The sequence below is a fragment of the Bos indicus x Bos taurus genome, chromosome 6 (assembly GCF_003369695.1).
Source record: "Bos indicus x Bos taurus breed Angus x Brahman F1 hybrid chromosome 6, Bos_hybrid_MaternalHap_v2.0, whole genome shotgun sequence".
In the NCBI taxonomy this organism is placed as follows: Eukaryota; Metazoa; Chordata; class Mammalia; order Artiodactyla; family Bovidae; genus Bos; species Bos indicus x Bos taurus.
Genome location: NC_040081.1, coordinates 72,099,798 through 72,125,242, shown reverse-complemented (window position 1 = coordinate 72,125,242; position 25,445 = coordinate 72,099,798). Strand labels below are relative to the sequence as shown.

General features: G+C 42.1%; 1 protein-coding gene and 1 long non-coding RNA gene across 4 annotated transcripts in view; one reads left to right on the top strand and one right to left on the bottom strand.

Annotated features, from left to right (window-relative positions):
• Nucleotides 1–1,533: 1,533 nt before the first annotated feature.
• LOC113894318 lies at nt 1,534–24,085 on the bottom strand. Its single transcript, XR_003511534.1, has 2 exons — nt 23,963–24,085; nt 1,534–1,986 (listed from the first exon to the last, which is right to left on the bottom strand). It is a non-coding gene; the product is annotated as an uncharacterized LOC113894318 (long non-coding RNA).
• HOPX (HOP homeobox) overlaps nt 5,756–25,445 on the top strand; it is a 32,072-nt gene continuing 12,382 nt past the window's right edge. The window contains exons 1-2 of one of the 3 annotated variants that reach the window (XM_027544573.1): nt 5,757–6,183; nt 10,482–10,563. The gene's annotated coding sequence lies outside the window, so the exon portion shown is untranslated. Of the gene's footprint in view, nt 6,184–10,481; nt 10,564–25,445 lie in introns of all 3 variants that reach the window. The other 2 variants (XM_027544577.1, XM_027544571.1) reach the window with 2 other exon arrangements.

Here is a 25,445-nt window from a genome sequence, read left to right as displayed (position 1 = left end):
CTTGCAGCTCATGTCAGAGATGGTAGGTCCTCATGTTGAGGGAGGCAGGGGTGAAGCAAGGCATCTGGGCTGAAGAGATGCCCGCCTCCATCCTCATTCCACAGACAGGGTGATGTTCCTCATTACCAAGGGCCTTTTCTTCCTCTGATCATTAGCTGAATGGAACTTCAAAGGAAAACAAGGCCCCTTCCCTCCCCATTCATTAGACTCTGGATGAAACTAAATGGAATGAGAAGAAAAGGCAGCACGGGCCATACCAGAGGGAACAGCCTTACCCAGGCCACTTTGTTAAGGGGTGCTGCTTACAGGTGGCAGCATTCTCACCCCCAGTCATCCGCTGACTCAGAACTCTGTACGGACAACAGATGGATTAGGTAAGATGATGGATTCCACACTGACGATGGAATACCTATGGTTCACCGAGAAAATGACCTAATCACTACTAGGTATACAACAAACTACAACGAATAGAGTGTGATTATGTTGTAACCGCCAGCCCCACTTCACCAGGGAAACTGTGACACCCACTGATGGGAGCAGCCAAGCGAGACACCTCCTACCCAGGCCAACTGGCATCCTTTTCTGGATCCAGGTTCTCTGTCGTCTGCAGATCCTTTTCTGCCTCCCACGCTGTTCTGTTCTGCACCCCGGACAGGCTGGACCAGGAAGGGCGTGCAGGAGTCAGAACTTCCACATCATCTATAGAGAATTCTCAGTCTCTCTGTCTACAAGTTCATACCTTGAGGGCAGAACTTCCAACAAGTATGCTTCTGTATTTTAGTTACCTCCTCTTCCCCATCTGCTTCTGTACAAGTCCGATTTTGGCCTTTGGGAAGTTTGTATCCTTCACAGTGAATTTTCTTAAACGCTTTTGATAGTTTCCTGACTCCCAGGGAATAACTTCTCTCTCTGCACTATTGCTCAGTTGCATGTGCTCCCCATTCATACAGGGATGCACCCAGTGATGTCTAGCTTTGGACAGGAAGACAATGGCTATTCAGATATCACTGTCTTCTATGCGACTCTACCAAACACCTTTGTTTGTTGTAGTACTTGGGGGTTTTAGGCTCAAATACTTTATGCCCACCATGTGTGGGTTCCACAAAGAAGACCAAGGAAAATCTGGGGTCCTGTTTTAAGTATTAGCAGTAGCTACTAATTGTTGATTATATACCATGTTCTAGGCACTATGCTGTAATTTACCTGTATTATATCTGGTCTTTATGGCGAACCTGTGAGATAAGCATCATTATTCCCATTTTACAGCTGAGGAAACTAAGTCTGAGAGAAGTTACACAACTTTCTGTGGGTCACATGGATGGAAAGTGGCAGAGATGGAGCTTAAATCCAAGTCTGTATGATTCAGGAGCCCATACTCTTTCCTTTCTACCATTTTTCCAGTAGCTCGGCAAAAACACCTTTTTTTTTTTTTTTTACCAATTCCTGGACATTGTTCCTTCCTTGTAAAGCATAACAACTAGCTCACTTCATCCTTTATCCTAATTCTCTCTCTTTTGTTTTTTCTTCTGCTAAGACAGCAAAAGAGATGATTTATTGTACATGTTACATTCAGCCACAACGGGGAAGAGAACTAGCCCAGAATGTCACAGGTCCAGGGCAAAGGAGCAAAAGGGACAGCTTCCATGTGAACAAGGTGAGTCTCCCAGAGGTGGTCGAGGGGATCAGAACGTCCATAGACATTCCAGATCCACTGAGACAAGTTCTAGATAGTAGGCAATTCAGCAATTCGTGCCAGCGGCCCTGGCCTCTGGCTTCTCTTGTTTCTGCTTTGGTGGCTTCCATGGTGTACAAGTTTACTTGGACCTCTGCCTCATCTTTCTCCTTTTGCGCTTTAGCCTGCACTTTCACTTCTTTCCTCCACTTCGTTCTGCTGTTTCTCAGAAGATGGCACTGAGGCTGAGAGCCATCCTAATTCTCTTGATGGTGACAACAGATAATTCCAGAAGCTCACCGCAGGGAAGAGGTCTAGAACAGCAAAGCAAGGGAAAGTAATTACCCATCTGCAGGTGTTAATTTGAAGTGTGTTAACCACCAGGAGAAAAAAAAACACATGTGCGAATTACTGTATCAACCATATATTTCTAATTCACACATCCCAGGCAAAAGCTGAAGCTCTCAGGCAGAGGCAGATGCCAACATGTGGGATTATGTTGTTCACCAAAAAATAATAAACAAGAGGAGGAACAGGAAACTGAGCCTTAAACCCCCATACCTTGTTTTGCAATCCTTTCTATAATTAGTTGCATTATTGGACTTGATGTTTCTAAGAAGTCAACAGCTCTATCAGCCCCATTTGATATAGGAGAAGATGAGAGGCTAACAGATTGCATGCTATTCCTTGGATATGCAGAAAATCAGTGGTCATATAAAGACCTAGGATCTAAATCTATAGAAAAAAAACCACTGTGGTCAGCTACTTCCCTTAATTATGGGTTGATGAAATCGTTTTAATTCTGCTGAGAGTGAAAGCAAGATTTTCTCATTTAAAACAGGTGCGTGCACGCATGCTAAGTTGCTTCAGTTCAGTTCAGTTCAGTTCAGCCGCTCAGTCATGTCCGACTCTTTGCGACCCCATGAATCGCAGCACGCCAGGCCTCCCTGTTCATCACCAACTCCCGGAGTTCACTCAGACTCACATCCATCGAGTCAGTGATGCCATCCAGCCATCTCATTCTCTGTCGTCCCCTTCTCCTCCTGCCCCAAGTCCCTCCCAGCAACAGAGTCTTTTCCAATGAGTTAACTCTTCGCATGAGGTGGCCAAAGTACTGGAGTTTCAGCTTTAGCATCATTCCTTCCAAAGAAATCCCAGGGCTGATCTCCTTCAGAATGGACTGGTTGGATCTCCTTGCAGTCCAAGGGACTCTCAAGAGTCTTCTCCAACAACACAGTTCAAAAGTTCAATTCAATTCAAAACTTCACAGTTCAATTCTTCGGCGCTCAGCCTTCTTCACAGTCTGACTCTCACATCCATACATGACCACAGGAAAAACCATAGCCTTGACTAGATGAACCTTTGTTGGCAAAGTAATGTCTCTGCTTTTGAATATGCTATCTAGGTTGGTCATAACTTTCCTTCCAAGGAGTAAGCGTCTTCTAATTTCATGGCTGCAGTCACCAGTTGTGTCTAACTCTTTGCAAACCTATGGACTGTAGCCCGACAGGCTCCTCTGTCCGTGGGGATTCTCCAGGCAAGAATACTGAAGTGGGTTGCCATGCCCTCCTCCAGGGGATCTTTCTGACCAGGAATGGAACCTGCATCTCTTATGTCTCCTGCATTGGCAGGCGGGTTCTTTACCACTAGCACCACCTGGGAAGCCCCCACTTAAAACACACCCACGCAAATTGAAAATCCAATTTTTGAGTCCTGGATGGTTCCTAAGCACTAAAGCCGTTGAGGCTGTCATACTTCAAAGGACCCCTTAGATAGACAGAACTGTTGGTAGCACTTCTGTACTACCTGTCTGTTCACTGGACCCTGATTTTGTTTAGATAACAGGGAAACTTGTCTGAGGAATATGGAACCTTTCCTCCGGGTTCATGAGATAAATTTTGATCAGTGTGATTCATTTCCTCCCTGCAGATGATGGATTTAGCCAATGTGGTATTCATGTGGTCCACTTCTCAGCAAGAAGACATAACTGGAAATTTGCTGATGGTTTCTGGATAGATTTTTCTCTCTGACAAAGAGAGATACTAAGGAGAAAGCCCACATCACCTCCTACCTGTCTTGTTGTTTAGTTGCTAAGTCATATCAGACTCTCTGCAACCCCATGGATTGCAGCACGCCAGGCTTCCCTGTCCTTCAGATCTTCCAGAGTTTGCTCAAACTCATGTCCATTAAGTCAGTGATGCTATCCAACCATCTCATCCTCTGTTTCCTCCTCCTGCCCTCAGTCTTTCCCAGCATCAGGGTCTTTTCCAGTGAGGCAGCTCTTCACATCAGGTGGCTAAAGTAGTGGAGCTTCAGCTTCATCTAAGGATGAAATGTGCCAAACTACTGCAGCAACCTGGCCACCATGAGAGGTGGTAACACTGCCACTCTGAAGGCTACAGAATGAAAAATAGAAAAAGTCTGGGTCTTGAGGACCTCATTGCACCACTGGACAAACTGAAACCACATACCTGCAGAGTTCTTAATTGATGTAAAACTGCTCTATGGTTTCAGCCACTTTTAGTTTCATCCCCATGATACACTGGATAACGAGAAACAGCTTGTAACCAGTGCATTTATACAAGAGCGAAAAAAATGTGTCTGGAGCAAGATAAGACTCTGCTGATGTCAGACTCTATCTCTTGGGATGCACAGCCTTCAGAGGAATTTAGAAACTGAACAAGTAGCATATATTTATTGAGCAAGCACCTGCTTTGTTCCGTACACTGTGCTGGGTGCTGGGTTTACAGGACTGGACAAGTAGGCAAGGTCATTAAGTCAAGGAAATCACATTCTGGGAGACTAATGATAAACAAGTAAACAAATAAGAATAGGCGAAAACATTCTTAGGCAACTTTCAAAATATTGCTTCAAATCAATCCTGAGTATCATCAGACACTGGAACCAGAGGTAGGGATTCAAATTCTACCTCTACCACTTGCTGTGACCTTGGGAAAGTCATTTGATTTTTTCTGAGTATCAGTTCCCTTATCTGTGAAATGATGATATTAAAAAAACTAACTCATAGAATTGTGAGGATTAAATAAGCAAGCAAACTCTCTATAAACCATTTTGCCCAGGTGCTGGCGCGTAGTCAGTTTCTCTAGATCCTAGATGATGACGATGATCATATTCATTGTCACAAGAATTTGTGCCAGGCACTGTGGGTGTCAAAAGATGAACAAGACATAGACCCTGTATTCAAGAAGCCTGGGAGGCGAGAATCCAGATTTGGCCACAGAACAGTCAGAAGTTAGGCAATGAATTAGGAGAAACAAAAGAATTCCTCTGGTAACCAGGGATGGGGTGGGCTAGGCTCCGTCTCCGCTTTTCTCCCACACATGTTTTATGACCATTATCCCCTTTTCCAAGAGAGAAAGAAATATTCTGAATGATTGCTGCTCTTCTTTCACCTATAGCCGCTGTTCCCAAGAGAATCAAGTGGGCCTTTTCTTTCTCCAGTGAAGTGAAAAATATAGGTTGTGTTTATCTGGATGGTACTTACCAGTATGGGCTACGTACCAGCAAATATACACAGATGCTCTCATAAATGATCTCACCAAACCCTGTCTCCCTTCATCCTCTTAAAATCAAACCCACTTAATGTGTTTAGTGTCATGCAGTTGACTATTAACTCCTGTATCTAGCTGTCAAATCCAGATAAACACTGACTACCTGGGTCCCCACACCCACACACATACCCTCACCCTTAGGAAGCTTTCCTCTGATGGCCACACAAATCACTGAACATGCACCGGAGAGTGCATCTTCCCACAGCCTTGCTCACACACTGGTTATTTATTTGAGCTCTCATGGGGAATCCTGCAACTCTCAGCTAGGAATTTCATTAACAAAGGGAGAGGAGGGACAACTGAGAGGACAGTCTAGATGCAGAGGGAAAGAAATTAAAATCTCTTTCAAAGGAGACCTCACATTGTATCATCCTAGCCTGATCCTCCCTTATAACTTATTTGTACATTCTGTGCCCGAAGAAAAAAAAAAAAAAAAAACTTTTCATTGATTGGGCTATTGCCCAGGCTTTTAGTTTGTCATCCTGTCCACGGAGCTGCAAAATCAACCTCAAGCCTATGCTTTGAAATGAGGCAACATTTAACTGGAAGTCCATTCAAAATAAGGAGCTCAGGCCAAGGGTCCAGGGTCCTGCATTTCTTCCTTTTTCTCTCAGCTGCACCTCTCTCATCCGATCTTGGTGAAGAGTTCTCCTTTGCCAAGAAAGAGATCAGGGATAAGAAGGCAGTGCCGAGAAAGTTCCACGAGACTCTCAGAAGTCACCGCCTGAATACCAAACCTGAATTACCAGGAGAGATGGAACGCTCGGCTGTTCTCCTCCTGCCCACGCTGCAGGTTTTTCAGGTCCCTGCTTGAGCGTGCACTCACGGGCGTAAATAAACGTGCTATCCACAGCCTGCGTCAGCCAACCCAGCTATTTAAGCAGGCTGGCATCAGCTAACTCAGCATCCAAATCCAGCGCTTGCCTTTGCCGCTTCCACGTAAGTAACTTTCAGAGGTTTGCCTTTTCAGGCAGAGGAATGAACTTGTGTAGAGACTGGACTGAAATGCTGTTGTGACCCTGTTTGCTATTCTGATAGGAAAAGGTAGAGACAAAAGGGAGAATTAAAGAGCCGGCCCCAAGCAGGGAGCCAGAGAACGATGAGGGGTGTGAGGCATCAGATGTTGGCAACCCTGCCTGGGGGTGGAGGGGCATTTGGAGCCAGGGGGAGTCTGTGTTGACCTTTTGACTAGCAGGTGAGATGTTTTTATATCTGTCCTATCTCTGAAAGACACAGTGAAAGCAGCGCTTGTAGGACTGTGCTCAGTGCATATGAATTTCTATCCTTTAGAAGTCAATATTGCTATTCTACACCTTAGTCTAAAATCAGATATAGTATTGTTTAAAAATATTTTTTGACCCAAAAGGAGTCAAAATTTCCAAAAGGGAAGGTGTCTCTGGGTTGATTAGAGGTGGCTCCGCTGAGAGTCTGCAATGCTATTTGTTGTTACTTCTGGTTCTCATAATCCTTATCAGTTATAACAATGAAAACATTGATCTTGTTTAAGATGAAAATAAACATGCTCTGGGGCTTTGCAGAAATGTAACTTTGTGATATTTGAGCACCAGGTATCTAGGCAGATTGTTAAGTAAAGTGAAATAAGAATTAAAAGGCACAACATACCACAAAGCTTAGGTGAGAAGATCTTAGACAAGGAATGCAAAAAAATTCCCATGAGGTAGCATTGACAGTCAACAGGGCCCTGGAGTGTATTTAGTTCAGTAGGGTTAAGAATAACCAGAGTCCAGAAAACAAAATACAGGTACTTGGGATTAAGGAAGGAAAAAGTAGGGGGAGCAGATAGTAGGGGGTATATAATTAGACATCATATTCATAAATGCATAGGACTAGAATAAGGAATGAAACATGATGTGACTTCCATGTGTGTGTGTTAGTAGCTCAGTTGTGTCCAACTCTGTGCGACCCCATGGACTGTAGCCCACCAGACTCCTCTGTCTATGGAATTCTCCAGGCAAGAATACTGTAGTGGGTTGCCACTCTCTTCTCCAGGGGATCTTCCCAACCCAGGGATCAAACCTGGAATTCCATAGTTCCTCCTTTTGGATCAAGAGTCTGGTGATGAAGAATCTGGGGAAATCCAAGAGCTTTTTCCATGTAGTTCCCCTGCCCTCTGCCCCCAGTACTCATCTGGATGCCCATTTTCTGGATCCCTAGCAGTCTATGTGGAGAAGGCAATGGCACCCCACTCCAGTACTCTTGCCTGGAAAATCCATGGACAGAGGAGCCTGGTAGGCTGCAGTCCATGGGGTTGCTGTGGGTCGGACACGACTGAGCGACTTCACTTTCACTTTTCACTTTCCTGCATTGGAGAAGGAAATGGCAACCCACTCCAGTGTTCTTGCCTGGAGAATCCCAGGGACGGGGAAGCCTGGTGGGCTGCCATCTCTGGGGTCGCACAGAGTTGGACATGACTGAAGTGACTTAGCAGCAGCAGCAGCAGTCCATGACCCTAAATAAAGACTCAGATTTAAGAAAGTGCATAATTTTTTAACTGAGCTGAAGCTGCTGACTAGGAACCTACAGAGAGGTAGTGGGGAGTCAAGACCCTTAACACAGCAGGCACTTCTTGCCACCAAACCGAAGCTCAGTTGTAAGGTCATAAAGGTCTGATTTCCATCGAGCAAATAATGATTAAGGGGCTTCTCTGAGCAAAGGTTAGTTGGGGGCCAAGAGGAAGAGAAAAGAAATATAAGGTGGCTTCTATTCTTAAAGAGTTTGAAATCTCAAATACAAGGATATAAGAAGCTAGCAAAAAATTAGTACAGACTGCATTGCACAAAATGATAAAATATGCAAACTACTCTATAGGAACAGCAAGCAGCTCAGTGGTTACCTGAGACAGGGGAGCTGGAAAGACAGTTACGCAGATTAGGAGGGTTTGGGGGTGATGGGTGTGTTCACTATCATGATTAGGCAACCATTTCTCACTTGTGAAAACTGATCAGATCACACACTTTAAACGTGCAGTGTTAGAAGCCAGTTATACTCAACAAGCAATAATTTAACAATTCACCTTTTTTTAGATAACTAAAAGCATTTCTAATAATCTGCCTAAGCAACATAATGAAAATGAGAAACGAGTATTTTGGGGAAAAATTAACTCAGTAAATAAAGTGAAGGCCCAAACCATCAAGATTGTGGACTTTTATAGAACTGGAAGGGTCCCAGAGATCATCTCAGGTGGTGGTTGTGCACCTCGAGAAAAATACCTGGGATTGAGCCCCGCCCCCACCTATTAAATCAGAACCCAGGAATGGGTGGTTCCAGTAATACTGTTTAAAGCTCTGCAGGTGATTCTAATGTGCAGCTGGGGATGGGAACCAGTGAAACCCAAACCACTCATGAGACACATGGACAGGGCAGGGCCTACCCTCGGCCACATGAACCCCCAACCCCTTGACCATCGTGTGCCAGGGACCCAATTGGATAGTGATAGGACCTCAGAGGACGAGGGACCCCCAAGACCACTGCTTCTGGGTCCTCAGCACCACACTTCCAACTCTAGCTAGGGAAGGATATCTGGCGCATTTCCAGCAAATTCTTGGAACCCAGACATGTTCCTGGTGCCAGGCATGACGAATTAGTCAGAGCCTCAAAGGTGCATTATTTAAGGATTGTGCTAACGTGTGAGAAGGGATGTTTCAAAACTAAAGCTTCCTTTTGTTTCCTACATAATATCTAATCTAAGTCAGGGGATTATAATTATTGAAAAGAATCAGGGCGGATGCATCAGGCGCTCTGCTCTGGGGGACAGCCAAGTCGGTCTTTCAGGCGCTAGCCCGGGTTCTCAGCATTGGGATGCGTCTATTTGGCACCACGGGTCTTTTCATCATGATTCCCAGGGCAGCTGGGGCAGAAACATGAGCGGAGTGGAGTTTGTGGTTTCTGTTCTTCCTATGGGGCCCTCACCTTGGCACCTGTGTCCATGCAGGGGCAGGTGTAGGTCTGCCTTTGGGGCCGCAGAGCCTCACCTGCTCTGCCGGGGCCACCTGCCATGTTTCAGGTGGTTTCTTCCATTTCTCCTCCAAGTCCAACAATTTCTAGGGTCTCATCCCTTAGGGCTTTGCTTACCCAGTTCTGGAAAACTAATTAAAGTAATAATGTTAATAGACAATGATTGTTTAATGAGTTATGTCCCTCCCTGGTATATTACATAGGTTTCAACAAGATAACACATCTGGGAGTTCTTTGAATATAATTACCATTGGGAGGGAGTAATCAGCAGAATCAAAGTTTTAGGCAAAATGTGCTGTGCAGGAGACCTGGGTTCAATCCCTGGGTTAGGAAGATCCCTTGGAGAAGGGAATGGCAACCCACTCCAGTATTCTTGCCTGGGAAATCCCATGGACAGAGGAGCCTGCCCGACTAAACCATCACCATCACCATATCCCTATTACTCAGAATCCCAGGCAACTTACTGGGGGAAATTATACCAAAATTGGGAGTTTTCAATAGAAGTCCTGCAGTCACTTCCCATATGGACCTTCCTACACATTGTGGGCCCTAAGAGATTTCTTTTTATGAATGAGTCTATTCTTTGTTAAATGCATTCATCCTCCTCAGAGATGGCTGCCTTTCATTTATCTTTCTGAGAAATGGAAAGTCACCATCAGGTCACTACAGTAGGGATTGCTGCTGCTGCTGCTAAGTCGCTTCAGTCATGTCTGACTCTGTGCGACCCCATAGACGGCAGCCCACCAGGCTCCCCCGTCCCTGGGATTCTTCAGGCAAGAACACTGGAGTGGGTTGCCATTTCCTTCTCCAATGCGAAAGTGAAAAGTGAAAGTGAAGTCGCTCAGTTGTGTCCAACTCCTAGCGACCCCATGGACTGCAGCCCACCAGGCTCCTCCGTCCGTGGGATTTTCCAGGCAAGAGTACTGGAGTGGGGTGCCATTGCCTTCCCCCACAGTAGGGATTAAGACGTCAATAAATTCTGCTTCCAGGGCTCTATAAATATTACCTGCTTCCTTCTCAGGGCAGAAGGCTGGCACTGGCAGAGCAACTTGCCCAGGCTTAGTGACAAGGGGCCTCCTCCCTTGGGGACCCAGTCCTGCAGCCTGGGGCAAGGTATCCCCTTAGTTCCTGTGACTCTGACAGACTTTCTTGCATTTGGAAAGCTCAGATTGCTGCAGCTCTTGTTGGCAAGTGGTAGCTATACTAGGTAGGGCCAGCCTCTGAAGAGGGGTGTGATCAGGGTGTTCTGAACCTCTCTCCAGGGAAGCAGAGTCTGCCAGATACAGGAGCTACACGGCACAGAGTCCTGACTGGTGAGAACAGCCGTGAGCGAGGAGGGGAAAGGTGAGCATCGTCCTGGGCCCCTGGAGACCAGGAGACAGCAGACCCAAGCTCTGGGGTAAAGGATTAGACTGTTGCCACCAGGGTAGTACCCTCAAATTTGCTTTAATGCTGCAGATGAAGCCAAATGTTTCTTCTTCTTACCGTTCAGTTTCACCAAAAAAAAAAATTTTTTTTTTTTAAATAAGTGACAGGTTTGCACCACTGATGAAATAGGGTTGTAAAACAGTGACAGAATTTCTACCTTCTTGGTATGACATGTCTGAATATTTTCCCTTCATCTTTGTTTCTAAATTCTCTCTGTGTGGAATGGCTTACTTTTCTTGGATATACATATATATTTTAGGGCTGTGTCATGATCTGTCACCCACATCAGTTTTTGGATTTTGTTGATGGTCTCCTCCAAATTGAAAAAGCCAGGTGAACAGGGCTATGCAATGATGAAATTGTTAGAGGGGTGGCCTGTGGCCTGGAGTGATTTATGAAGTACTAACCTGTGTTCTTGCCTGGAGAATCCCAGGGATGGGGGAGCCTGGTGGGCTGCTGTCTATGGGGTCACACAGAGTCGGACACGACTGAAGCGAATTAGCAGCAGCAGCAACCTGCCTATTAAAAACCAACACCTGAGGAGGGACTCCGTGCTTCCATGCAGGGGGCACAGATTCAATCACTGGTCAGGAACTAAGATCCTGAATTCCATGTGGTGCCGAACCCCCCAACAACTGAGGATCCCAAGGTGGCCCCTGGACCACACCTGTCCTGTCCACAGGCCTTGGGCCAGTGGAGAACAGGCTTGAGGCTGCAAAGGAAAGGGCCTGTCCCCACACAGTGGTTGCCTGCATCTGCCCTCTTCCTGGCCCGTCTCCCTTAGCCTCCCCTGCCTGCCAGTGACCTCGATGTGGCTTTGGGGTTCCAGTGCTGTTGATTCTGAGCACAGGCAGGGTCTGGGTCGTATGAATGCCTGACCAAGCAGGTGCAGATCAGGCTGTCCTTTTTAATGGCTGGGGAAGTCCCTTGATCTTTAGGTGATAAAGTAAACACTCCTCCACAGATCTCCAAGGTAGACAGGTCCTCGCAGGGCAGACAGCCTAGCCTGGGAAGCAGAGCAGGAGTCTGGTGGTCAGGAACCTGTTATATTTTCAGCTCTACTTCAGCTATTATGGAATTTTAAGTGGGAGGGAAAAGCCTAAAACATCAGTTGTTCCAGTGGAGTACTACTAGTGCCTCCTTTCATTCTAAAAAATACCTGACCTTGAGCAATATACTATCTGGTCATCTGTGACTACAGTATATGAAGGAACAAGAGAGTAGGGTGAGTTGCCCTATATCTTGGGTTAGTTGGAGGCTGAACTGCCTGTGAACCCAGGCCTCCCCACTCCTCATTCTGGCCTCTCTGCCAAGTCACTCACTCCCCAGTGACTCAGGTTCCCTGTGGGAAGCATTGTATCCATCCTGCCCGGCCAGAGAACCAAAAAGAAGTTCAAAATGAATGCTAGGGGTTCAAGGAAACTTGTGATCAACAAATCACAAGGTCAAGTTACTCTGATATTTGCTTTAGGCTCTTGTTAGCGCATGGCCATGTTTAGGACATGATAGAAGCTCTTTTGAAAGTAGAGAAGTTAAGCTTCTCAGGTGACATTAGTGGTAAAGAACCCATCTGCCAATACAGGAGACTTAAGAGACTCAGTTTCGGTCCCTGGGTCGGGAAGATCCCCTGGAGAAGGGCATGGCAACCCTCTCCAGTATTCTTGCCTGGAGAATCCCATGGACAGAGGAGCCTGGAGGGTTACAGTCCACAAGGTTGCAAAGAGTCGGACACAACTGAAGAGACTTAGCACGCATATTACTTTTACCCATCCTTGTATAATTTCTTGTGATTTACTTCTGGTGGTTTTGATAAAAAGTGATCAAACATAAAAATCCAGTCAGATCACTCATGAATGAACTATTCTATCTTTATATGTTAAAACAAAAACAAAGTCACATACAACGTAAGGCAGACACTGATCCACTCTAATCTCCTTGTGTAACTGGGCAGGAAACTAATGGCGCTCATTCCAGCTATTAGATCTAGATGGATCACGAAGGAAGCTTCCTGTAATTCTTAAGGCCATGACAGATCTGTTTAGACAGTCTAGTTTTTGTTGATGTATTTTCGTTTCCTTCCTGTGTGCTTGCTCCCTGAGGAAATTTACATAAACGATTTTCCCCAGTGCTTATATTCCCTCCCTCCTTTCCAGATTTCTAGTCTACTGGTCCAGGAGCGAAATATGTTTTTAAAAAATCTTTAATTCAATAATTTATGCCTGGAAGTGTCTATCACTTTATTATATGTTCTTCACGCTCTTTGTGAATAGTAGAGTAGCATCCTTTGGAGATGACTAGAACTGAGGTTTATGAAGCATGTGTGAAGAAGGAGGGAGGGCTTCTCCTGCCTTCATTAGCCTGGTACCCAGTTCAGGGTTCCACAGTTCAAAAGGAAAGAAAGTCTTTCAAACTAGCTCGAAAGAAGTCTATGAGGAGTGGCAAAAGGACCCTATGCTGTTTAAATTGGGTGAGAGAGGGCTAGAGAGTCATTTGATGATGGCACTGAAAAGCATGGAGTATGTGGACCTGGAGGTCAGTGACCAGCTATTCACCTTGCCCTTTGGGGAAAAAAGCCAGCCCAGGTAGTCTGCACATGAAGAATATGAGGTAAGCTGTAATATATTCCCTCATTATGCAGCAAATACATTGGAAAGAATTATACAGGCAAGCTCTGAAAGATGGGGCAGTCCAACAATATTTTTGTCTTCAAAGTCTTTTTTTTTTTTGTCTTTAGGCTCATGTTGAATTAACATATTCCTTAACTCATAGTACACACAAGACTCTTCTTAGGTTTTATATCTCATTCTATTTCTTTTGCTCTCCCAGTCTCCCTTTCTTGCTCTCTCTTTTAACTCAACACCACATGTTTATGGTCTACCTGTGTTGCCAATTATATTTCTAATATTTCCAATGCATTATTTCTAACTCCATTTTAATAGTCTGCTACTTGATCCATTGGTTTATCTAATCCTATAGTGTTAGACAGTTCTTCTGCCTACAATTCTCACAAATGTTGCTATAATGAATACCCTCACAGGTATAGTCAACCACCGTTTAGATCTGGTTGGTGGAAGACAGGGGATTGGAGTGGAGTGGGCTAGATGGCCTGTGTTTTCTCTAAGCAATATGGAATATTGAGTCGCCCATACAAAATGGAGATGCCTGATATTGTAACTTCTAGTCTAGTATTTCACGGAGAAGGAAATGGCAACCCAGTCCAGTATTCTTGCCTGGAGACTCCTGTGGATGGAGGAGCCTGGTGGGCTGCTATCAATGGGGTCGCACAGAGTCGGACACGACTGAAGTGACTTGGCATGCATGCATGCATTGGAAAAGGAAATGGCAACCGACTCCAGTATTCTTGCCTGGAGAATCCCAGGGACGGAGGAGCCTGGTGGGCTGCCATCTATGGGGTTGCACAGAGTTGGACACGACTACAGCGACTTAGCAGCAGCAGTAGTCTAATATTTCAAACATTTAGAAGCTTCACTAAGTTTCTTTTATAAGACTTTAAAAACTGATTGAAATCATTTTCTAGAACTTAAAGAGCATGATCTTCAGCAATCACTCCTTCTCAAAATGTTATTTTCTTAAACTTGAGTTGGCAGTTTTAGAAGCATTTCATTTCTTTGTATTGCTGACTGATTACTGGACAAAGCAAATGAAATATTTTAAGAAATCTTATTAGGAATAAAGCAGAGTGAAGTTTTTATGGTGTTTTGCTATATTAATGATCGCAAAAGCTGGTGTTATCAGTTGCCCAACATTGTATCCTGAACCACTGAAAGCTGGATTAGAACCTTAACAATGGTATCTTATATCTATACCATGTTTATAATTTATAGTGATATTCATAAACTTAATCTGTCTCACTGAATCCTACAACAACCCTGTGAGACAGGTGGAGTAGGATTATAGCTTCAATTATAGATGAAGAAATGGAGGTTCAAAACAATTAAGTGAGTTGTCCAAAGTCACTTGGAGACTTAAGTGCTACTGTTGGAAAGAGCATGCAGGTCTTCTGATGCTCCATCCAGGCTCTTTCTGCAAAATTATATCTGATGCTCAGAGAAAAGATCTACTGTAGGTTCAGAGCTAGCTTTCTGGTATATCTGTCCTTTCCAATTATTTTGTGATGTTAATGGTTAGGCTAGAGCTGCACGCCCTCTGTTTATCCCATTAGCTGAACACCTGTTCATAAAAACCACTCAATGGGGGAAAAATAAGGCCCATATAACTGAGTATCATGGCAACAAGCAGCATGCATGGTTGGACTTTGGCATAATTTGGAGCTCTACAAAGAAACCAGGTGTGTGTCATTTTATCCATTACTTAAAGTACAGTCATAAAATAAGAATGGTAGTTGGACCATAAAAAATAATAATTGATTCAAGTGTATTTGTGCAAAGAGATAATTCCATTCTATCAAAGAACCTTTCCAGCAAATGCACAAACAACCTGAAGAAGTTACGCCTGCTTGCACTGGGCAGGTTTCAACAGCCTGTGAGCCAGCAGCCTGAACATCTACTGATCATGCCTGTGTAGTCCCGTGAAGGTGCCCAACTGCTGTTCCTTACTAGGTAATTAGGACTCAGGCAAAAATACTATATAACCCAGCATACATTTTGAAAATTAATAAATCATGATGACATGTCTCCAGAATTACAAATGAACAGCCCTCTTCAGAGTCCGGCACAGGAGTGAGAATATTTTCAGAAAGAAACTAATTTTTTAACATTCTAAAGTGACAGAATGACCACAGAGAAATATGACAGTTCTACTTTATTCTGAATTATCTATGCATGGTTTAGAGGGACCAAATTTTTAAAATACCAGACTGATTTCCATCATCAGAATTTAAAGTTTATTTTTATTTGGCTGTGCTAGGTCTTATGAGGGATCATAGTTGCAGCATGGGGAATCTAGTTCTCTGACCAGGGATGGAACCCAGACCCCTTGCACTGGGAGGGCAGGGTCTTAACCACTGGACCACCAGGGAAGTCCCAGCTTTCAAGGTTTTGAGCATCCTTCCTTTTCTATGCAACAAACACATGCACCTCAATACTGACTTAATGTAATTAATGTTCTAGATAAAACATAATTAGGAAGCTTAATGGCTGACACAAAAACTAATATTAAAAATATACTCTAAAACATAAAAAGAATGTTAATCTGCCCTTTTGACTTATTTGTGCCATTTTTCTTCTCCACCAACTTCAGAAAGTTGATCTTTTGTTACTTGATTCTAAGTTTAGTAGTGCAAATTTGTCTTTATGTTTAATGGTTTTCTTTAGAAATACCATAACAGAAGTCTAATTTCTTCGTGTGTTAGAGCATCAGACATTTTTCAAACAGAAGGCTTGATGATTCAGTTTTCTTCACAAGTCTCATGCCTCCTGTTTTATCTAGTTTGAAAAGGCTTGGCTGTGTATCATGGAAATCTCTAGTACAAGCCATTTTCGTTTTATTTATGTTTGATCATAGGACCAATCTCTGTTTGATATGTAATAGGTATTCACACTTACTAAGCTCTAGTACAACTCTGCTAACAATACCCAAAGCAGGCCGAAGCCCAAGCATTATTCACCCTGTGAGATAAATTCTATTCTGTGTATTCAAACTGAAATAAAAATGAAAGTTAGGAAATTTGAAGCTATAGTGTATCCTCTTACCTTTTAACCATAGAGCTGCAACAGTATGCTTTCTTGAGAGCAAAAAGCAGCCTCCTATTCAACACTTTGGGTAGGTATATGTGGTCTGTCCTCAAGATCCTAATAAGGCCTGCATCTTGCTAATACATAACAGTAGCTCAGATCCCTAAATTCAAAGGAGAATTTTTACTATCCTACACCAAAGTGAGAAATTTAACGTTTTACATGTAATGAGGGGACCGGACGTCTAGATTTGCCTGGACATTTTTCATATAGGCCTGTTGTTCTGGTGTAATTATTCAAGTATCCCTTTTACACTTAAATGTCACCACTCAAGTGATGACAAATTATATGGCCATGTTAATTTAACAGATAGACTGAATATTAAAAAAGCACTGTGGCTCAAAATGTTTCTTGGGTCCCTCAGTTGTCCTTTGAAGTAGAAACTAGGTACAAAGTGCTGAGTAGATCATGGACACGCCCTAGGGGGACACTGTACTCCCCTTTCTCAGGTCCATGGCATCATTAAGCTGCTGATGAAGAATAACATGAAAATTCAAAACCCAGGCCATTCTCATCATCAGAATTTAAAAAGAGAAACAATCTCAGAGGTCATCTGACCCAATAACTTGACTTTTTCTGGCTGAAGAAATAATCATAACACTCTTGGAAATGTGTATGTTATTTTACAGCTTTCTAAGTTGTTTCATGAGCATAATATTCAGTAATTTCACTGGATCACAACCAGAGTAAATAGGCAGGAAGGGAAGTTTTTATTCACATTTTACAGAGAAGAGAACTAGATTTCAAATAAGTTAAAAAAACAAAAAACAAAACCCAAACCGAAAAAACCAAACCTCAGCCAAGATAATGTAACTATTAAGTAGAGGTGTTAAAGTTGAAATCAGCTCTGACTTCTAGCTCAGTGATCTTTCCATTATTCCATACCAGTTTAGTATTTTCACTCATTAATGAGGATTTATTTAACATGTATCCCCTACATATAATTCATCTGTTAAAAAAACACAAACATTCCCTCTTTGGAGAAAACTTTATTTCTGCTTCTCTTTCCCTTCCTATCTACAAAGAGCTCTGGTCAGCAACTGAACTGTTCTTGCCTAGCAGCGCACTTAGGGACTGGCTAAAAGGATGAGGAGGAGAGGACCATGCAAAGTAACCTCTGGCTTTTTATTTACCATTCACATCGTTAATCGTATCTCAGATGACCTGCTTTTCACATCAATCCTTCTCAACATTCCCCGTTTCTTCTTCCTCTTTCCCCTTCCTTAGTTCCTCTAGGACACACAGACAAAATGCAGCTCTAATTACTATGCCTTCATCAAGACAAAGATAAGCTGTGATTTTTGAAAATAAAGTTCAATCAACATGCGTTTGATCATAAGCCTTCACTACACACCCAACAAAGTGTCAGGGACTATTCTGCATACTTCACAGGCATCAAAGTTGTGCCATCAGCCTATAATATTCTCAAAACTTTCCCTGCCAAACCCCTTTCATATCTGCACCAAAACCTCATCTCTCTCAAGTCAAATTTTAATCAACACTCCTTTTTCTTAAGCATTGCTTTCAAAATAAAGAAATGATTTCTTATTAAATTTCACTAGGATAATTTATCAGGATTATTTTCTATTCTTTTCCAGTTATGAATTATATAGCATTTCAGTTACATTCCCTTTTGTGGGTTAGCCTGGGATTCTATTTACTATAATTATAATACTATAGTTTACAGTATTATTTCTAGAGAAAAATTTCTGAATTCATAACAATAATAGTAGAAATAAACCTTTGAAAAGCAACCTGCTTACAAAATGGAGATCTCCTCTAAGAAGATTATGGAAATGGGATTGCCCTCTTTCATTTACCCATTTATTTCTAAGGAGGTAGACTGAGTGCTCCACTTGTTTCGCAAAAGGAGTATAAGGTTTTATTATTGATTTTCACTGTTTTCCTATGTTTCCACATACAAATCTTTGGATTAGAACATGAGTTGGGCTATCAATGAAAAGAACTCAGTGTTCAGGCAAAGAATTTTATGTCCAAAGTTAATTAATGATTAATTCACTGCTGGAAGTCATTCACTTCCAACAGTTTTTCATAATATCTTGCTATTTTCTGTAAATGGCTATAGAAGGTCTGGACCGCTGAAGGATTTGTTCCAACAATAGTCTTAGGAAGTTCCTTAATTAAGTCAACGAAACTGTGTACATGTAGGGGTTAAAATAGCAGCAATACTCACTAAGAGCCAGCTGATCTGGTTGGAGCCAACCCATCTGACCCATTCTATCAGATGCTGTAACTCTTTCTCGTTTGTGTACTATATTATTCATATAATGTCATCTTTCAAGTACATCTGTACCAATTAAAGAAGAGCATGTGTGGGGAAAAAAAAATGCTAGCCTGACTGATGGTGCTGCTAGTATTAACTAAAATCACAACTAATCCATTTAACTGGGTCAGAGTCATGTCTGGTCACCAGGGTTGAGAAATGTGTCACAGGGAAGAAGCTCTGCTCTCAGACCAGCCCCACCCCACGGAAGCTGGAGCAGACAGGGGACACAGCCTCACTCCTGTCCTAGGAGCACCACTCAGCTTGACTGCCCCCCTTCCCGCAACCACCTATCAGGGTGCTTCTATCTACCTAGCTACTTGGTACACAGAGGTAAGGCAGTGTAATGGTTAAAAACATGGATGCAGAAATTACACTTTCTGGGTTTTAATGCCTGCTCTGCCACTCACTTCATTTGTGACTTGGAGAAGGTTATACACATCTCCTTGGGGAAAGTGTATAATTTCCATCATTTTACACATATATTAAGTGGAGACAATAAGAGTGTCTATCACATAGTGTTATTGTTCTTCTAACACTTAAACTAGTCAATATGTCTAAGACATTTAGGACTGTGCCTGACACATAATAATTACTCAATATATATGTTGTTGTGAGGTTTCTGTATCTGATTCAAAAATAGGAATCAGCTCTGTGTTGTTTTGGGCAGTGAGAACCAAAGGGCATTATTAGGAGGCTAGAATGTTATTTTTTCCAGTGTTATGTTTTGGTTTTGAACATGGCAGGTCCTGATTGTTGAAAACACAGAGCACTGTCTTCCTAACTTTTGTCCTAAATCAAGTCAGGCCAGATGTCATTGGCTACATTCAGTTCAAAAGACACACAATGAGCACCTATTAAGTGGTAGACACACCTAACGAGTGCTGGAGAAATGGAAATCTGTAAGAGATGACATAAACACCAAGGAAAGCCTATAATTTGTTGGGGAAGACAAGCCCATGAACAAATTATTTCAAAACGACTTCAATTTGGTCATTATTCTCATAGGCCAAGACAGCCTCAAAAACTCTCCTCACCAATTCATAGAATAATTGTTCCTGCTTATTAACTTCCTCACTACTCACCTTCTGTCCTAGTAATGCTTTCTCATTAGTAGATGAAAGTATGTTAGGGAGTGGTGGTGAGGAATGAGCAAAGAAACTAACATTTTATGGAAAATATCAACAGCTAAGTTCAAATCAATATACAACGTGTAGAACTGCTCATGAGAAAACCTGCCACCCTCATCTGGTTAGTACTGAGAAGTTCCATCTAGGAATATCTCTTAAGATGGAGCAATATATACAGCATTTGATTTTTTTTTTTTCTCTCAAAAAAAGGTTCTTATTTCAACCATTGTGCATTACCATTCCAGAAAGATAAAAAAGGGATTGAAACTCAGAAAGAGTGAAACTTACAATTCTTACCAGTTTGCTACCCAGAAGATGCCCTACTGAACTATGGTTTTTAAAAAACAATAGTACAAGGACTGGGGCTTCCTAGGTAGTGCTAGTGGTGCAGAACCCTCCTGCCAGTGCAGGAGACATAAGAGACATGGGTTCTATCCTTAGGTCAGGGAAGATCCCCTGGAGGAGGGGATGACAACCCACTCCAGTATTCTTGCCCGGGAAATCCCATGGACAGAGGAACCTGGCGGGCTACAGCCCATAGGGTGGCAAAGAGTCAGACACGACTGGAATGACTTAGTATGAACACATGCATAACGATTTCCCTGGTGGTTCAGTGGGTAGGACTCTGCACTCCCAAAGCAGAGGGCCTGGGTTCCATCCCTAGTCAGGGAACTAGATCCCATATGCTGCAACTAAAATCCCACATGCCACAAGGAAGACCTGGCACTGCCAAATAAGTTAGTTACCTAAAAAAAGTAGTATTTTCCATAAGCAAACACTTTTCAGTTTAGAAACACTTTCCTTACAACAATATCATATGAACTTTACAACAGAGCAGTGAACTAGACCCAGGTGTGTATTATTATACCCCTTCTTTCCACGAAAGAAATGGAGGCTCAGCAAAGTGATATTTCAAACGATTAGTGCTCAAGAGTTCTAATTATTTGACCTTTTCATTACATTGGCTCAAGTTTCAGTTTGCTTTTAATTCTGCTGGGTTTCCTGAAATAGAGGAGCTTCTAAGGCAAGAGGAAAGCAAGTCTAAAGAGGAGGACCTGGAATGTACTAAGCCGGATTAGCAAATACACAGGACACATATAAAAGTGGGCATAGGATATACAGAACTTAAAGCAAGGCAGCATTTCATATTTTTAAGTCGTGGCTTAACTCCTAAGAGATACGCAACCCCAGAGCAGGGCTGAAACGCTGAAAACTAAATCTGATGATACCTTCGCCTAACAAAACTTTGAGAAATGAGAGGTGCTTGGGGTGGTAGCATTGCTGGTGACCAGTTGGAATGAATGAATTCAAGCCCTAAGCCTTCCTGCCCCGTGGAGTCAAGAGCAGCATGTTTTGGGAGAATAAAGCGTGCTTGTCATTGTGAGCAGGCAGGTGGTTCCGTGAGTGCCCATAGCTGTTACACTGGATCAGAAGTTAAGAGTTCAGATCATACCAGACAAACTTGAACGTTTCCCCAAAAGGTACTTCAAAGTGTGGAGTCAGAACAAAACCTGAAAGGGGGTGATTTCATTCTCTCTGTTGCCTTGGTGTCAAGTAGATACTAGGGCTTTCCCAGGAGAGGTGAGGAATTCTACAAGAGGGTTGGGCTGTGGAAGCCACTAGGGAATGAGGCTGGAGAGACCAGTCAGTCAGAAATGGCCTGCCTGCCCCAGTTCCAGCTCTTCACTAAAGGGAAAGACCATGACCAAAACTGGAGCTCAAAGATCCAAGCAGGTGATTTAATCATATCTTAGAATTTCTGTGACATCAAAAGAGTGTAAGGAGACTGCATTTTGGAAGTAGGCGTCAATCTTGCTTATGACATCAAGAGCTGATGTTACAGCTGTGGCCAGAATAAAAAGGGGAATTCTGAGTCTTCCTCTGATGCTGTAGATAAGTTAGTTAACCTTTCTTGACCACAAAACAGGACCAATTCCATTCTATTTCTAAGAGAGGATTGTGAGCAAAACTGAAAGAACTAAGAGTACCCCACTTTTAAACTGGAAGGCAGTACCCCCATGGTCATGGTATTGCAGTTCAAAGACTGAGCACATTAGTTGATCTCACATGTTTATATCTTATTTTAAGCCCACAACCAAATAATCTCTTTTATTCTTCCTGCCTATCCCTACATCCTTTCTTCTTCCTTATTCAGTTGTTTTAAGTCCATCTCTGTCGTTTTGATCTGGAGACTTTGATATTTGCTTAAAGGGTGAGGGAACAATAAATTGATACAGCTAACACATTTTTTAAGTGCAGAGCGAAGTCCTGACTCCCAGAAGCTCTGTAGAAGGGAAGATAGAAACATTTTTAGCATTATACAGACAAAAGGCCTGCTGTAATTAGTTTTCCATCCATCTTTCGCATTGTTCTTGGTCACCAGTGGAAATAACGAGCTAGCCTGAAGACAGTCTAAACTCTCCAAAAATACCTCAAATCTCCTTCTGGGCTCCAGCAGGAAACACTCTTTTTATACACTAAATAGTAAATGTATGGAAAATTTTAGCACAAGAAGTTAAGCAGGATGGAGACATAAACAGCTTCAAGAAGGTTTAGATATTATTCATGGACACACACACACAAAAATCTAACCATTTTGGAAAAAAATTAAAAAGTTTGCCAATACAAGTGTTGATGAGAATGTCGAGCAAGGAAATGCTACCTACTGCTGGAAGAAGTACAGTTTTTCTTTTTTTTTTTCATTTTCAGTTTTTTAAAACTAATCTTTATTGGAGTATTGTTGCTTTACAATGTTGTTAGTTTCTACTGTACAGCAAAGTGAGTCAGCTATACATAAATATCCCCCTCTTTTTTTTGGATTTTCTTCCCATTTAGGTCACCAGAGAGCATTGAGTTCCCTGTGCTATATTAGTCCCCTGTTCTCATTCTTTATCTATTTTATACATAGTATCAATAGTGTATGTATGAGGAGTATAGTATAGTTTTGTTCAACAATTTTGGAAAAGAAGTTGGTATAATGTTGTAAAGCTACTAGTCACATACTTTATGACCAGTTCCACTCCTAGAGAAGTCTTCCTAAAAGTGCTTCAGAGGACATATACAAAAATGTTCAGAGACACAGTGTTCATAATAGCAAAACACTGGAGACAACCCAAATATCCACCAACAGGAAAAGACATAAATACATTGTAGTGTGTTCACTAAATGGAAACAACCGAATATGAATGAACTTCTCTACACGCTGAGATATGAATGGATCTTGAAAACATGTTGATGGACAAAGCAATCTACAGAAGAATTATATATAGTGTGATATCGTTTTTATAGATCTCAAAAACATAAAGACTTTTAAAAAGCTCTTTTAGGGATGCATACACATGTGATACGGAGAAGGCAATGGCACCCCACTCCAGTACTCTTGCCTGGAAAATCCCATGAACAGAGGAGCCTGGTGGGCTGCAGTCCATGGGGTCGCACAGAGTTGGACACAACTGAGCGACTTCACTTTCACTTTTCACTTTCATGCATTGGAGAAGGAAATGGCAACCCACTCCAGTATTCTTGCCTGGAGAATTCCAGGGACAGAAGAGCCTAGTGGGCTGCTGTCTATGGGGTCGCACAGAGTTGGACACAACTGAAGTGACTTAGCAGCAACACACATGTGATAGAACTAATTTTTCCACAATATTGTAAAGTAATTAGCCTCAAATTAAAATAAGTAAATTAATTTTTAAAATTAAAAATAAATAAAAATAAAAGACTAATTTTAAAGAAAAATGCTAAATCTTCTAATTTCAAGGTAATAAATATTAAAAAAGAGAAAAATATAAAAAAGAAAAAATTTAGGTCATCTGTATTCCCACAGTCTAGATATAAACACTGTTAACATTTTGTTGTATTTTCCTCTGTTTTTTTAACAAGTAAAATTGTAATCAATATAGCATTAAAAAGTCTTTTCGTATTTAGATTTGGAACCTTATTTATCTGAAGACAGCAATGATGCTAAGTGTGTAGGAAAGGTGTATTTATAATCTAATGTTCAGTTTTAAGTTGTATTCTGTAAATTGTCTATATAAATAATAACTTAAACTTTAGCATTTGCTGCATTGGAAAATTCAAAAATTTATAGAATCGTTTGTCAAGGTTGGCAAATCTCTTCCACTGTAATCTTTGGTTTCTAAATCATTTATGGAACTTTGTATGGTAATAAGGTAGAAGGATTTTACCTTATGATGGTCTGCTTTCTTAAATTCTAATCTTGGAGCTCCCTGGTGTCGCAGTGGTTAAGAATCTGCCTGCCAATGCAGGGGACGCAGGTTGGATCCCTGGTCTGGGAAGATCCCACATGCCGTGGAGCAACTAAGCCCATGTGCCACAACTGCTGAGTCCGAGCTCTAGAGCCTGTGCTCTGGAACAAGTGAAACCACCGCAACGAGAAGCCCGTGCTCCGCAGCAAAGACTAGCTCATGTTCACCACAGCTAGAGAAAGCCCGTGCAAAGCAAAGAAGACCCAGCACAGCCAAAAATAAATTAAAAAAAAAATTCTAATCTCAACACAAGAATGTGTTTTTCTATGAGGGAGGGGATATATGTATAAGCTTAGTCATGCAGCAGAAAGTTAACACAACATTGTAGAGCAATTGTACTCCAATTTAAAAAAAGAAAAAACTTCAAAGAAAATAGAATTTCTTTTTAAGATTTATTTTATTTTTTGGCAGTGGCGGGTTTTTTGCCACTGCATGAAGGCTTTCTCTAGTCGAGGTGAGCAGGGGCCACTCTTCATTGTGTGCTCTGACTTCTCATTTCGGTGGCTTGTCTTTTCTTCACAATGGCTTGTCTTTTCATCACGATGGCTTGTCCTGCTGCATGGCCTCAGTAGTTGTGGCACACTGGCTTAGGTGCTCCTTGGCACGTGGGATCTCAGATTCTTAACCACTGAATCACCAGGGAAGCCCAAGAATATGTTCTATTTGAAAAAGATTTTTAAAGGGTTTTATATTATTTCTGAATTTTTCAAAGCATAGTGAAATTTCTCTTAATAATTCATAATATTAAAGACATTTTCCACATTCCTGACCATATATACAAAAGGTAAATAGTGTAATGTCTAAATTTCTTCTCCAATGTATATTTTTAGAAGTTTATTCCTTTAAAACTACCTCAACCTACTATCTGCTCAAATGTTGAGATGATATACAGCAGCAGAGTTAGAAGATACTTTAAAGCATCTTTACAGTATAAGAAATAAGAGGTCTTAAATGTTTATAGTTGATTTTAACAATTAAGTTATAAAATCTTGTGAGAGCCGAAATATTTTTTGTGTCTCTGCCATGCTGGCTTCCTACAGTGTGGTTTTGGTTCAGGAGGTCTGTAGTGGTCCTGGACATTTCTACAGGTGATTGTAAGCCTCAGCAGGCATGAGAACTACTGTTCTAAGCTTAAAGACATTAACCACCAGGTTCATATTTGAAGAACAAACAAAAACAAGAAAAGTCCTTTCCTTTAACATAGCCTTGTGTTAGCCTGAGGAAGCAGATTAATATTCTACTCCTATGTGTCAATTTCTGAGAGATACTGACAGCCTGGGTGATCCCCCCTGGCACTCCATCCAGAGTGGCTCAGTAAGTGATAAGGGAGAAAACTCTGCTTCCAAAGACCCACCACTTTCCTTGGAGAAATGGTGGCATGTTATTTTTTTCACTTAAGAAA